Below are 14,366 nucleotides of genomic sequence, written 5' to 3' on the forward strand. Positions count from 1 at the left end.
GGGCCGGGGATAGCAGATGGGTCTTCGGCGACATCGCAACGGAGAATCCTGTTAAAACCACATCGGACAATTACGTAGCAGACCACTCTTGATGGATCGGCGGGGCTCCGTGTCGGCCATAAAGAGTCCAGGCCAATTGGCAAAAGAGGTGTTGTAGCCCAAGAATTAGCTGGTATACCTCTTCGGCTAGTCGGGAGATGGGCCTAGCTCGAGGCTAGCTCAAGACTAACTGGTGCTTGCTTCGGAACAGAGGCGTTAGCCAGCAATAGCCACTCGGTTGCAGCTAGCTAGCTGTGATGATCCGGTGTAATGGTCCAGAGCTTGCGGCAGGAATCCAGTGATGTGGTAGAGAAAAGCAGTCCGATATGCTCTGGGTTGATATCACGCTGTGCAGACTAGCAGGTATTGACCGAGCTAACGCTGGCTGGTGTTAATGGTGAAGACTGCTAACAGTGGCTAACTGACTACTAGTTAGTAGCTAGTTAGCTGGCTAGCTTCTGATGGGGGTTCCAGTTATAAAYTATAAAAATAGCAGATCCGTACCACCTTGGGTGAAGCGGGTTGCAGGAAAGAATATTTAGTTCGTAGATGGAAAGTGAGATTAAAATATATACGAAAAAAACGACTATTTACACGGGACAAGACAAGACAAACACACGTCTGATTGCTACACCATCTTGGGTCCTATCTCAAATGAGGTGCCACCAACCTCCTGTGACATACACGTCATGAAGACGTAGTGTCACATTGTGGACACGTGACACTGACATGTCAAGTGTCCGTTTGCGTGTACGTTTATTATGAAAGATCTCACCATGAATGCCTTAAAAACGTCTATATGACTTCTATGTGTACATCAGTGTTTTGTATGAGACCACAAAGCGAGACAGATTCAAGCCCAAGACCGGAGCAAATCGAGTCCGAGTCAAGACAAAGATCAGAGGGGGGCGAGACTGAGTCATGACCAAGACCGGGAAGGGGACAAGGGMTCTCCGGGAGGGGACAAGGGGTCCGATACCGAGACAAGAAAAATGTGAGTCCAATTCAAGACCATGATTATAATTTTGTCAAATCGCCAACATAAGAGTGAAAAATGTCCAGTATTTCTGTATTCATATTTCAGAAGACATATGGATTCTTTAGACATTCAGAATGGTGAAAAAATGTATGCTGAGGTCAAAGAGAGCCACTACACAAATTATTACTTACCCAAACACAGTGGGGAACAATGAGGGCCTTCTACGCCTTCAAATCAAATTTTATTTGTCACATGCGCCGTATACAACAGGTATGGACCTTACCGTGAAATGCTTACTTACAAGCCCTTAACCAACAATGCAATTCAAGAAATGGAGTTAATCAAATATTTCCTAAATAAACTAAAGTWAAAAAATCTAATCAATCACAAGTTAGCACAAGACATTTACATAACAACAATGAGGCTATATTTACATTTACATTTAAGTCATTTAGCAGACGCTCTTATCCAGAGCGACTTACAAATTATACAGGGGTTACCGGGTCTATATGCGGGGGTACAGGTTAATCAATCAATCAATCAAATTTATTTATAAAGCCCTTCTTACATCAGCTGATGTCACAAAGTGCTGTACAGAAACCCAGCCTAAAACCCCAAACAGTAAGCAATGCAGGTGTAGAAGCACGGTGGCTAGGAAAAACTCCCTAGAAAGGCCAGAACCTAGGAAGAAACCTAACCTTAATTGAGGTAATTTGTAAAGTGACTATGCATAGATAATAAACAGTGAGTAGCAGCAGTGTAAAAGCCATTTGATTAGTTTAGTTGTTCAGCAGTCTTATGGCTTGGGGGTAGATGCTGTTAAGGAGTCTTTTGGTCCTAGACTTGGCGCTCTGGTAACGCTTGCCGTGCGGTAATAGAGAGAACAGTCTATGACTTGGGTGACTGGAGTCTTTGACAATTTTTTGGGCCTTTCTCTGACACTGCCTAGTATATAGGTCCTGGATGTCAGGAAGCTTGGCCCTAGTGATGTACTGGGCCGTACGCACTACTCTTTGTAGCYCCTTCCGGTCAGATGCTGAGCAGTTGCCATACCAGGCGGTAATGCAACCAGTCAGGATGATCTCGATGGTGCAGCTGTAGAACGTTTTGAGGATCTGGGGACCCATGCCAAATCTTTTCAGTCTCCTGAGGGAAAAATATGTTGTCGTGCCCTCTTTACAACTGTCTTGGTGTGTTTGGACCGTGAAAGTTTGTTGGTGATGTATGACCAAGGAACTTGAAACTCTCGACCCACTCCACTTCAGTCCCGTCGATGATAATGAGGGCCTGTTTGGCTCTCCTTTTCCTATAGTCCACGATCATCTCCTTTGTCTTGCTCACATTGAGAGAGAGAATGTTGTCCTGGCGTCTCTGACCTCCTCCCTATAGGCTTCAGAGAAGGGCTAAGGATTAATAAAATAATAATWATTATTATATTATTATTTTCAATGATGTTCTGATTTAATCTCTTCAGTTTTTGTTTTCTTTCCATCGACCCTATACAGTGGTGTAGTGGTACCTGGAGAAGTGGGTATACTCTAATTTTGCCAAAGATATCCCAAAATTACCTGCCCAGCGAAAGAAAGGCACCCAGTTTGAAAAATCCTATGATTTCCTGAGTTTTTTAAATTAGTTTTCCAATATATTTTTCAGATTTTCACTCTCAAAATCAGAAAAATMTGATGTTCTAAGTCCACAACAATGCTTAAACCACACCAGGACACCATTTTGCAGGTCTGAGGAATATTTTTGTACTAATAATGTTTATGTTTTTGGTTTTGCTCAATCTGTTTGGGTGGGCCTGGCAGGACCCAATATTTTTGTACTAATAATGTACATGTTTTTGGTTTTGCTCAATCTGATTGGGTGTGCCTGGTAGGGCTCCCCAGTGGTTGGGCATGTGTCCACCCATTACCCACTATGACCCTGAGGCAAACAGCATAGTAGGTAATTATTAAACATAGTAGGTAATTATTAATTAAATATCAGTCATCACATTAATGAAAGTCACGTCACGTCACTATATACTATTAGTTAATTTTAGTATACTGTAAACTAACGGTATCGTTTCAGTTGAGCGTACTAGAGCTTGCCTGTCTGCCGGAAGTTGATGCTGTTGCTATGCAACAAATGACTAGTTAAACATTTTACGATTTTGGGTGTGTTCGTAAATTCTATCTGGAGTGCCAGAGCGCGCTCTGGGCATTAATAAATCCAGAACATTGTCAAATTGTCCGTTTGTAAATTCAGAGCTTTTCGCTCTCGGAGCATTCAGGGCACACACTGGAGTAGGGTTGATCCGAGCGTTCAACAGCAGTCAAGCACTGAAGCTAACTGACTAATGTTGGCTAGCTACTTCCAGACACAAGTGAGAGAACACCTCACTTTGACCATTTTACTCGGCTTAGCAGAGCTGGTTCAGTGACTGTAACTGTGCTGCTGGCAACAATTTAATTTGCATTTTTTTGCCAACGTTTACTGACACCGGCCATATTCAAAGGTTGTTGAGCGTTTGTTAATTCATGAGTTATTCTGCACGAGAGTGCTCTGATATCGGAGTAGATAGCCATTGAATTGCACGACTATACCACTTAGCTAAGAATGATGTAAATAATCAAGTCTATAAACGTTGGGTAGTTAGTTAGATAGCAGATGGTTAATATACTACCTTGCAAGTTTGATGTATTAGTAGCCAACTAACGTTACAGTAGGTAACTAGCTAACATACTGCTGTAAAGGATAGCTAAAGGATAGCTAACAAATTGTCACTCAACATAACATGTAACGTAACTTATTTGAAAAGGAATTACTTATTACATTTTTCAACATTTTATTAACATTTGTCATAATTAGTTAAAGCAATACATTTGTATACACTCTCATCGGACTTCGGCTACATGTTTCCCGCCATTTTCTTAAAATCTGAAAAGTTATGAAACCACGCCCATTTTCTGAAGAATTGCATTATGGGCCCTAAAAGCACGGAAATAGTGTCCACTGCATGTATACTTTGTATTTAGGCGAATTTATGACGTACTTTTGGCATATTAACTATATCCATACTATGACCAATAATGATACTATATACTCAATTCATGTCACAAATAGTACGGTTAGTGCGGTTAGAATGAGTATTCGAACACAGCTTAGGTCTCTAGTGCCACCTTCAAAACAACTGGGAACTTGGAACGCTGCAATCTCTGACTTCCGGCTTCAGTAAATTCAAGACAACTGGGAACTCTGAAAAAAATGAATTTTGACTGGTAAAAATAGTTTTCAACAGTTATCCAACTCGGAATTCCAATTCGAAAAAACTCTGGCATCTTTCTCCAAATTTCCTWCCTGAAACTCACTGATGTCATGATTTGACCTTGTTTTCCCCCCAGAGTTCCCAGTTTACCACAAATTTACCTGTTCAACCAACACAATCACTGTCACCATGTCTTATGGTCAGTGGCGATTTTAGCATGTAAATCTTGGTGGGGGAAAAATAACTTGTGGGATGCATACCAGCAAAACCACAACACAAAACTAAACAATACATTAATTGCACTATAACAGTGACAAACAATGCCCATAAACTGTTAGGGCCTACATAAAGCTGTCCCAACAGCAGAGTCCCAACAGCAGAGTCCCAACAGCAGAGTCCCAACAGCAGAGTCCCAACACCTTACCACTGCTACACCTTGCTATCACTGGAGCCTTGTCTGGCAGCGAAACAGTTCATTCAGCCTCATTTACTGCCTTTTAAAAAAACATAGCTGATATGGCTGACTTGCTTAAACAAATGTGGTTTCTACTGACAATTGAGATTTACAAACTATGGCATAAGGAGACGACAAGCGGATAAGAGGCAATACGTAATTTCGATTAAGACATTAATGAGCGAGCTAGGACGAACGTCGTCAATATAACTATGTGTTCAACACTTTTGAAATGTACAGCGACAGAATTCAGAACATAGGCCGTTCTTACAGTGTTTTCCCTGTACACCATGTCAGAACCGTAGGATAAACAAAGGAGGCAAATAAGCAGACAATGAAAGCTCTTACAATATTTGATTATTACATTTTCTCAAAAACAGGTTCATGGGTACATGTGCACCACCAAGTCAGAACAGTAGACCTAATTATTAGGATGAGGCACATGGGCTACTAACAGCTTACTACACAACATACACTTAGTATTACTTTCTTAGCTACAGTATACATATCTCCCTGGCATATTAAATCAATTATGCAGCAGCATACAAGACATTTTTGGACTCACCTTGTTGTGCTGTGCTCACTTGAACAGGAAGGTGGCACGGTGGTCCTTCGTGGGCAAATTTTGTCATCAAAGTCTGGCATTCTCTGGATTTATGGTGCTTTCAAGTCAACTGGGAACTCTGGAAAAAAAGGTTGAATCATGATGATGTCAGTGATCTTCAAGTCATAGGTCTAGAAAGAGGCCAGAGTTCCCGATTCACAATTCAGAGATGGTTGAAAGTTCAAAACATATTTTCTCAGTCCTAGCTCATTTTTCCCGAGTTCCCAGTTGAACTCACTGAATTCAGATTTTACAGTTCCAAGTTAACAGTTGTTTTGAGCAAGGCACAAATCATGCTTCATTGACAGAATGGCCAATGTTGAATGTTTATAATTTTAAACTAGGAAAAGAGACCCTTAATCTTAGTCTTGGGACCACACAGCCACTCCTCTGAATAGCAGGATAATGATTGCTTTGCAATGCTTGCAGTTAGCCACTGATTCCTTCCAAACCACTCATTGTTGAATTTGCGATTTCCAACTTGTTGTGTAATGTTTATGTCCAATGGCCGATGAGCACCGGATACGTTTTATCTATAATTTCTCTTAATTATTTATCTTCATATGACAAGGATTAAAAAGGATTTGCCAGTAGATTGTCGACGTGATTCATGAAGATGAGTGCTAGCTAAGATTTTGAAAGTATGATGTTGGCAGTCCAATCAAAGCTACTCTAGATATAACATAATTTGATGTAATTTTATCTGTGGCCAATGACCTTGAGCCTTCTTGGATGGGCACTTCTAATGTAACTCTAAGGCAGCACCCAAGGGGCTTGAATTTTRGAGCTCTACCCTTAGACTTGACGGTGACGTAGTGTCCCCATGAGTGACAGAACACTGAGCCAATCACGGCGCAACACTCTATTTTTTTCTGTCTTGCCCCACCACAGAAAGCACTGAGCCAGGCTGAAACACCTGCATTTTGGAGCTCTCTTACTCAAGAAAACAAAAAAGAGATGATGTTTGTATGCAGCTTTATTAACTCAATGATATATTTTTTTCCCCACATTGTTTGCAAACTGATATGTGACAGGTATTAATGCTAAAATAACATGCAAAACAGGCAATCCCCCCTCAAAAAAAATTGGGGCTCAAAACAGGTGCCATTTCCCATTTTTGTTAAGCAGTCTACCGCATACAGTTTGATACATATGTTTGATAAATCCAACATATGCACCACACTGAACGCACTGCAACTGCCTCTGCAACTTTAATGCTGCAAGGCAAACGCAGCGTTTCATTGGAAATTAATGTAATTCTGATGTACCAAAATGCAATGATGCTGTCATACCTGCATTTTGGCTCATACATTTCCAATGGATTCCAATAGAACATGCCAGCAGAGGTGAATGTTGAACTTTTGTTGAATACATATCCAAATTATGCTGCATAACATTTTGCGCAATGAGACTGTCGGTGTGTTCGAAGGTAACTGCCTCTGCAATGCAATACTGCAAGGCAAACACAGCGTTCTATTTAGATTTACTTATAGACTAATACAAAATCAGTAGCGGATTTAGGGTGCGGGCGGGTGCTGAAGGGAGATTCGCCCAGGGCTCCGGTTGTACAACCTTGAACATCACATACACTTGAAACAAATAGCCAAACCAAAAACTGCAGACAAAAATACTTTCTGCTACTAAAATCAGTGAAATGTAGGCTAAACTGACAACAGAGAAATCTCAACTAGCAAGCAAGTCGCAGCAATGAACAAAGCGAAAGGGAGGAGAATTCTGGCAGGGGGGACATTTTCGGCACAACACCGGCTAAAGCACTGAGAGCACAGGCCTATAACTTCCATCATCAACTAAGTAAAATACATAGGCCTAAAGCCGATAAATAAAAACTGTTGAAAATATCCTGATGATAATTCTGGTTCTTTTAATCACATTCATCTCTCTGTTCCGCCTGTCTGCCTCCCTTTATATCTGTCTTGACTTGAGCTATTTTTAGTGAAGTTCAACATTGTATGATCACTGGGTCCAGCCAGAAGCTGTCGCTAGCGAACTTGCAACATTGCATCAACTAGCCTATGACAGCACCTCAGAGTTTCCTGGGCAAGTGAGCTCTGGACAGACAGCTGTTTCTTTAGGAAATTTCCAATGGATATACAGTGGGGAGAACAAGTATTTGATACACTGCCGATTTTGCAGGTTTTCCTACTTACAAAGCATGTAGAGGTCTGTAGTTTTTATCATAGTACACTTAACTGTGAAGAGAGGAATGTAAAACAAACATCCAGAAAATCACATTGTATTGATTTTTAAGTAATTCATTTGCATTTTATTGCATGAACGTAAGTATTTGATCACCTACCAACCAGTAAGAATTCCGGCTCTCCACAGACCTGTTAGTTTTCCTTTAAGAAGCCCTCCTGTTCTCCACTCATTACCTGTATTAAAACTGCACCTGTTTGAACTCGTTACCTGTATAAAGACACTGTTCACACACTCAATCAAACAGACTCCAACCTCTCCACAATGGCAAGACCAGAGAGCTGTGTAAGGAATATCAGGGATAAAAATGGTAGAACCTGTACAAGGATGGGATGGGCTACAGGACAATAGGCAAGCAGCTGGTGAGAGAAGGCAACAACTGTTGGCGCAATTATTAGAAAATGGAAGAAGTTCAAGATGACGGTCAATCACCCTCGGTCTGGGGCTCCATGCAGAGATCTCACCTCGTGGGGCATCAATGATCATGAGAAGGTGAGGAATCAGCCAGAACTACACGGCAGGACCTGGTCAATGACCTGAAGAGAGCTGGGACCACAAGTCTCAAAGAAAACCATTAGTAACACACTACGCCGCATGGATTAAAATCCTGCAGCGCACGCAAGGCTCCCCTTGCTGCTCAAGCGCGCGGGCATTCCAGGCCTATCTGAAGTTTGCCAAGAACCATCTGATGATCCAGAGGAGGAATGGGAGAAGGCCTGTGTGGTCTGATGAGACAAAAATCGAGCTTTTTGGTCTAAACTCGTACTCGCGCATGGTTTGGAGGAAGAAGAAGGATGAGTATAACCCCAAGAACACCACATCCCAACCGTGAAGCATGGAGGTGGAAACATCGTTCTTTGGGGATGCTTTTCTGCAAGGGGACAGGACCGACTGGCACCGTATTGAGGGGAGGATGGATGGGGCCATGTATCGGCGAGAATTCTTGGCCAACAACCTCCTTCCCTCAGTAAGAGCATTGAAGATGGGTCGTGGTGGTCTTCCAGCCTGACAACGACCCGAAACCACACAGCCATGGCAACTAAGGAGTGGCTCCGTAAGAAGCATCTCAAGGTCCTGGAGTGGCCTAGCCAGTCTCCAGACCTGAACCCAATAGAAAATCTTTGGAGGGAGCTGAAAGTCCGTATTGCCCAGCGACAGCCCGAAACCTGAAGGATCTGGAGAAGTCTGTATGGAGGATTGGCCAAAATCCTTGCTGCAGTGTTGTGCAAACCTGGTCAAGAACTACAGGAAACGTATGATCTCTGTAATTGCAAACAAAGGTTTCTGTAGCAAATATTAAGTTCTGGTTTTCTGATGTATCAAATACTTATGTCATGCAATAAAATGCAAATTAATTACTTAAAAATCATACAATGTGATTTTCTGGATTTTTGTTTTAGATTCCGTCTCTCACAGTTGAAGTGTACCTAATAGATAAAAGATTACAGACCTCTACATGCTTTGTAAGTAGGAAAACCTGCAAAATCGGCAGTGTATCAAATACTTGTTCTCCCCACTGTATGGGACCATCAAATCATGATATTTTGCTCTTTCAGATGAGGCTTGGTGATTATCGAGGCCGTGTTGGAAGAATTTTTCAATTACTGAGGAATGGATAAATTTGCAATGGATAAAAAAATACTTTGTTGACTTGTGTGAGGCGAAGATAAAATTACTGATAGGTTATGCTAATTAGTAGTGTACGTGGTGAGTTAAGACAATCAAAAACCAGACATTGCCAAATGGGCACTTTCCTACATATGCATGCATTCCAGAGAGAGATGCACCATATCTTCGTCACACACCCCTCCCCTTCCTCTTGATGCAACATTTTAAATTATACTTGAGACATATTATCTTCACACATATTTTAAATAATTTTCAGTGACAGCCGCAACTCAATCAGCAAGACCTATTGCCAAGCGCACTACCCAAATTGCAGGCTTCCCAAATAGGCATAGGCCTACTCACTTGTGATTTGAAACAATCCACAGCAATTTGTTTACTTAAAGAAGTGAATGATTCTCTGTGGCTAAGTCATGCTCCTTGGTGAAGTATTTTGAATTATTTTATTTATACAGGAGTAATTACAGTTGAAGTCAGAAGTTTACATACACCTTAGCCAAATACATTTAAACTCAGTTTTTCACAATTCCTGACATTTAATCCTAGTAAAAATTCCTTGTCTTAGGTCAGCTAGGATCACCACTTTATTTTAAGAATGTGAAATGTCAGAATAATAGTAGAGAGATGTCACGTTTCTGACCTTATTTCCTTTGTTTAGTCTTTATTTAGTTGGTCAGGACGTGAGTTGGGTGGGTATTATCTATGTTGTCTGTTTCTATGTGGGGTTCTCTCGTTTGGCCTGATATGGTTCTCAATCAGAGGCAGCTGTCATTCATTGTCTCTGATTGGGAACCATATTTAGGTAGCCTGTTTTCTGTTGGGGTTTGTGGGGGATTGTCTATGTGTAGTGTTTGTGTCAGCACTATTGTTATTTAACTTCACGGTTGTCACTTTGTTGTTTTTTGTAGTGTTCAGTTTCTTTCATTAAATAATGACGAACACTTACCTCGCTGCGTATTGGTCCTCCGATCCTTCTCGCCTCTCCTCGTCAGATGAGGAGGACGAAGACATCCGTGACAAGAGAATGATTTATTTAAGCTTTTATTTCTTTTATCACATTCCCAGTGGGTCAGAAGTTTACATACACTCCATTTGTATTTGGTAGCATTGCCTTTAAATTGTTTAACTTGGGTCAAACGTTTCGGGTAGCCTTCCACAAGCTTCCCACAATAAGTTGGGTGAATTTTGGACCATTCCTCCTGACAGAGCTGGTGTAACTGAGTCAGGTTTCTAGGCCTCCTTGCTCGCACACGCATTTTCATTCTGCCCACATATTTTCTATAGGATTGAGGTCAGGGCTTTGTAATGGCCACTCCAATACCTTGACTTTGTTGTCCTTAAGCCATTTTGCCACAACTTTGTAAGTATGCTTGGGGTCATTGTCCATTTGGAAGAACCATTTGTGACCAAGCTTTAACTTCCTGACTGATGTCTTGAGATGTTGCTTCAATATATCCACATAATTTCCCTCCCTCATGAAGCCATCTATCTGTAACGGCGGTCTCTCTCTCTTCATAAGAAGAGGAGGAGTAGTGATCGAACCAAGGCGCAGCGGGTTGTGAATACATGATGAATTTTAATACAAGACAACGAAACAAACTATACTTGAATAAACTAACAAAATAACAAAACGAAAGTAGACAGACTTAGTACGACGAACTGACATAAAACACGCAGAACGAAACGAACAAGAAAAATAGCCTACACATAAATGACGAATGAACAAAAACAAACCGAACAGTCCCGTATGGTGCGACAAAACACTGACACGGAAGACAACCACCCAACAAACAAACACTGTGAACAGCCTACCTAAATATGACTCTCAATTAGAGGGAACGCCAAACACCTGCCTCCAATTGAGAGCCATACCAGGCAACCCTAAACCAACATAGAAACAGACAACATAGAATGCCCACCCAAACTCACGTCCTGACCAACTAACACACAAAACTAAACAGAAAACAGGTCAGGAACGTGACATAAACCCCCCCTCAAGATGCGTACTCCGAACGCATCAACCAAAAAGTCCAGGGAGGGGTCTGGGTGGGCATCTGACCACGGTGGTGGCTTAGGCTCCGGGCGTGGTTCCCACCCCACCATAATCAATCCCCGCTTCGTAGCCTCCCCACAATGACCACCCTCCAAATAACCCCACCTAAATTTAGGGCAACACCAGAATCAAGGACAGCCCTGGGACAAGGTAGCTCAGGACATAGGGATAGCTCAGAAACAGAGGGATAGCTTAGGAGAGAGAGGTAGCTCAGGATAAAGAAGTAGCTCAGGATAGAGGGGCAACTCCGGACTGAAGGGCAGCTCCGGACAGAGAGACAGCTCTGGACTGAGGGGCAGTTCTGAATTACTAGCCGCTTCTGGCTGAGGGACAGCTCATGGCTGACTGACGGCTCTGGACGCTCATGGCAGGCTGACGGCTCTGGACGCTCATGCAGGCTGAACGGCTCTGACGCTCATGCAGGCTGACGGCTCTGGACGCTCATGGCAGGCTGACGGCTCTGGACGCTCATGGCAGGCTGACGGCTCTGGACGCTATGGGCTGGCTGACGGCTCTGGACGCTCATGGCTCTCTGACGGCTCTGGCTGCTCATGGCTCTCTGACGGCTCTGGCTGCTCATGGCTCGCTGACGGCTCTGGCTGCTCATGGCTAGCTGGCGGCTCTGGCAGATCCTGTCTGGCTGGCGGCTCTGGCAGATCCTGTCTGGCGGCGGCTCTGGCAGATCCTGTCTGGTTGGTGGCTCTGGCAGAATCCCGTCTGGTTGGCGGCTCTGGCAGACCCTGTCTGACGGACGGCTCTAGCGGCTCCTGTCTGGCGGGCGGCTCTAGCGGCTCCTGTCTGGCGGACGGCTCTGTAGGCTCATGGCAGACGGGCGGCTTTGCAGGCTCATGGCAGACGGGCGGCTTTGCAGGCTCATTGCAGACGGCGGCTCAGACGGCGCTGGGAGACGGATGGCTCAGACGGCGCTGGGGAGACGGATGGCTCAGATGGCGCTGGGGAGACGGATGGCTCAGATGGCGCTGGGGAGACGGATGGCTCAGATAGCGCTGGGAGACGGATGGCTCTGGCCGGATAAGGCGCACTGTAGACTGGTGCGTGGTGCCGGAACTGGAGCACCGGGCTAAGGACACGCACCTTCATACTAGTGCGGGGGAGCGGACAGGGCACACTGAACTCTCAAAACGTACTCTATACCTGGTGCGTGGTACCGGCACTGGTGGCACCGGGCTGAGGGCACGCACCCTCAGGACATGTACGGGAGAAGTGACAGTGTGTACAGGACTTAGGAGACCACAGGTGGCTTAGTGCGTGGGGGCCGGAACTGGAGGCACCGAACTGGATACACGCACTATAGGAGAGTTGGCGTGAGAGGAACAGGCTCTGGAAATGCACTGGTAGCCTAGTGCGTAGTGTAGGCACTGTAAGGTACTAGGCTGGGGCGGGGAGGGTGCGCCGGAAATACCGGACCGTGCAGGCGTACTGGCTCTCTTGAGCATTGAGCCTGCCCAACCTTACCTGGTTGAATGCTCCCGGTCGCCCGCCCAGTGCGGGGAGGGGATAACCCGCACCGGGGCTGTGTAGGCGAACCGGGGAACCATGCGTAAGGCAGGTGCCATGTATGCCGGCCCGAGAGACGCACTGGTGGCCAAATATGTAGGGCCGGCTTTCATGACATCCGGCTCAATACTCAATCTAGCCCTACCAGTGCGGGGAGGTGGAATAAACCCGCCACTGGGCTATGCACTCGTACAGGAGACACCGTGCGCCTCTACTGCGTAACACGGCGCCTGCCCGTACTCCCGCTCTCCACGGTAAGCCTGGGGAAGTGGCGCAGGTCTCCTACCTGCCCTTGGCCCACTACCTTTCCTAGCCCCCCCAAGAAATTTTTGGGAAGGTTACTCACGGGCTTTCGGGCTTCGTGCAAGACGCGTCCCCTCATAACGCCGGTTCCTCTCTTCTCTTTTCCTTCCGCTCTCCGAGCTGCCTCCCAGCTGTTCCCATGGACGGTGATTTACTTTAGCCCATGGTCCTTCTCCGTTAAATATTTGCTCCCAACTCCACAAGCCTGTATACTTGCCCGTTGCTCCAAATTACGCTGCTTGGCTCTGGATTGGTGGGTGGTTCTGTAACGGCGGTCCTCTCTCTCTTCATAAGAAGAGGAGGAGTAGTGATCGAACCAAGGCGCAGCGGGTTGTGAATACATGATGAATTTATAATACAAGACAAACGAAACAAACATTACTTGAATAAACTAACAAAATAACAAAACGAAAGTAGACAGACTTAGTACGACGAACTGCATAAAACACGCAGAACGAACGAACAAGAAAATAGCCTACACATAAATGACGAATGAACAAAAACAAACGAACAGTCCCGTATGGTGCGACAAAACACTGACACGGGAAGACAACCACCCACAAACAAACACTTGTGAACAGCCTACCTAAATATGACTCTCAATTTAAGGAACGCCAAACACTGCCTCAATTGAGAGCCATCCCAGGCAACCCTAAAACCAACATAGAAACAGACAACATAGAATTGCCCACCCAAACTCACGTCCTGACCAACTAACACACAAAACTAAACAGAAAACGTCAGGAACGTGACATCTATTTTGTGAAGTGCACCAGTCCCTCCTGCAGCAAAGCACCCCCACAACATGATGCTGCCACCCCCGTGCTTCACGGTCGGGATGGTGTTCTTCGGCTTCAAGCCTCCCCCTGTTTCCTCCAAACATAAGATGGTCATTATGGCCAAAACCGTTCTATTTTTTGTTCATCAGACCAGAGGACATTTCTCTAAAAAGTACATTCTTTGTCCCCATGTGCAGTGCAAACCATAGTCTGGTTTTTTTATGCCGGTTTTGGACCAGTGGCTTCTTCCTTTGCTGAGCGGCCTTTCAGGTTATGTCGATATAGGACTCGTTTTACTGTGGATATAGATACTTTTGTACCTGTTTCCTCCAGCATCTTCACAAGGTCCTTTGCTGTTGTTCTGGATTATTTGCACCTTTCGCACCAAAGTACGTTCATCTCTAGGAAACAGAACGCGTCTCCTTCCTGAGCGGTATGACGGCTGCCTGGTCCCATGGTGTTTATACTTGCGTACTATTTTTGTACAGATGAACGTGGTACCTTCAGACATTTGGAAAATTTCTCCCAAGGATGAACCAGACTT

This window comes from Salvelinus sp. IW2-2015, linkage group LG16 (genome assembly GCF_002910315.2).
Source record: "Salvelinus sp. IW2-2015 linkage group LG16, ASM291031v2, whole genome shotgun sequence".
Classification (NCBI taxonomy): Eukaryota; Metazoa; Chordata; class Actinopteri; order Salmoniformes; family Salmonidae; genus Salvelinus; species Salvelinus sp. IW2-2015.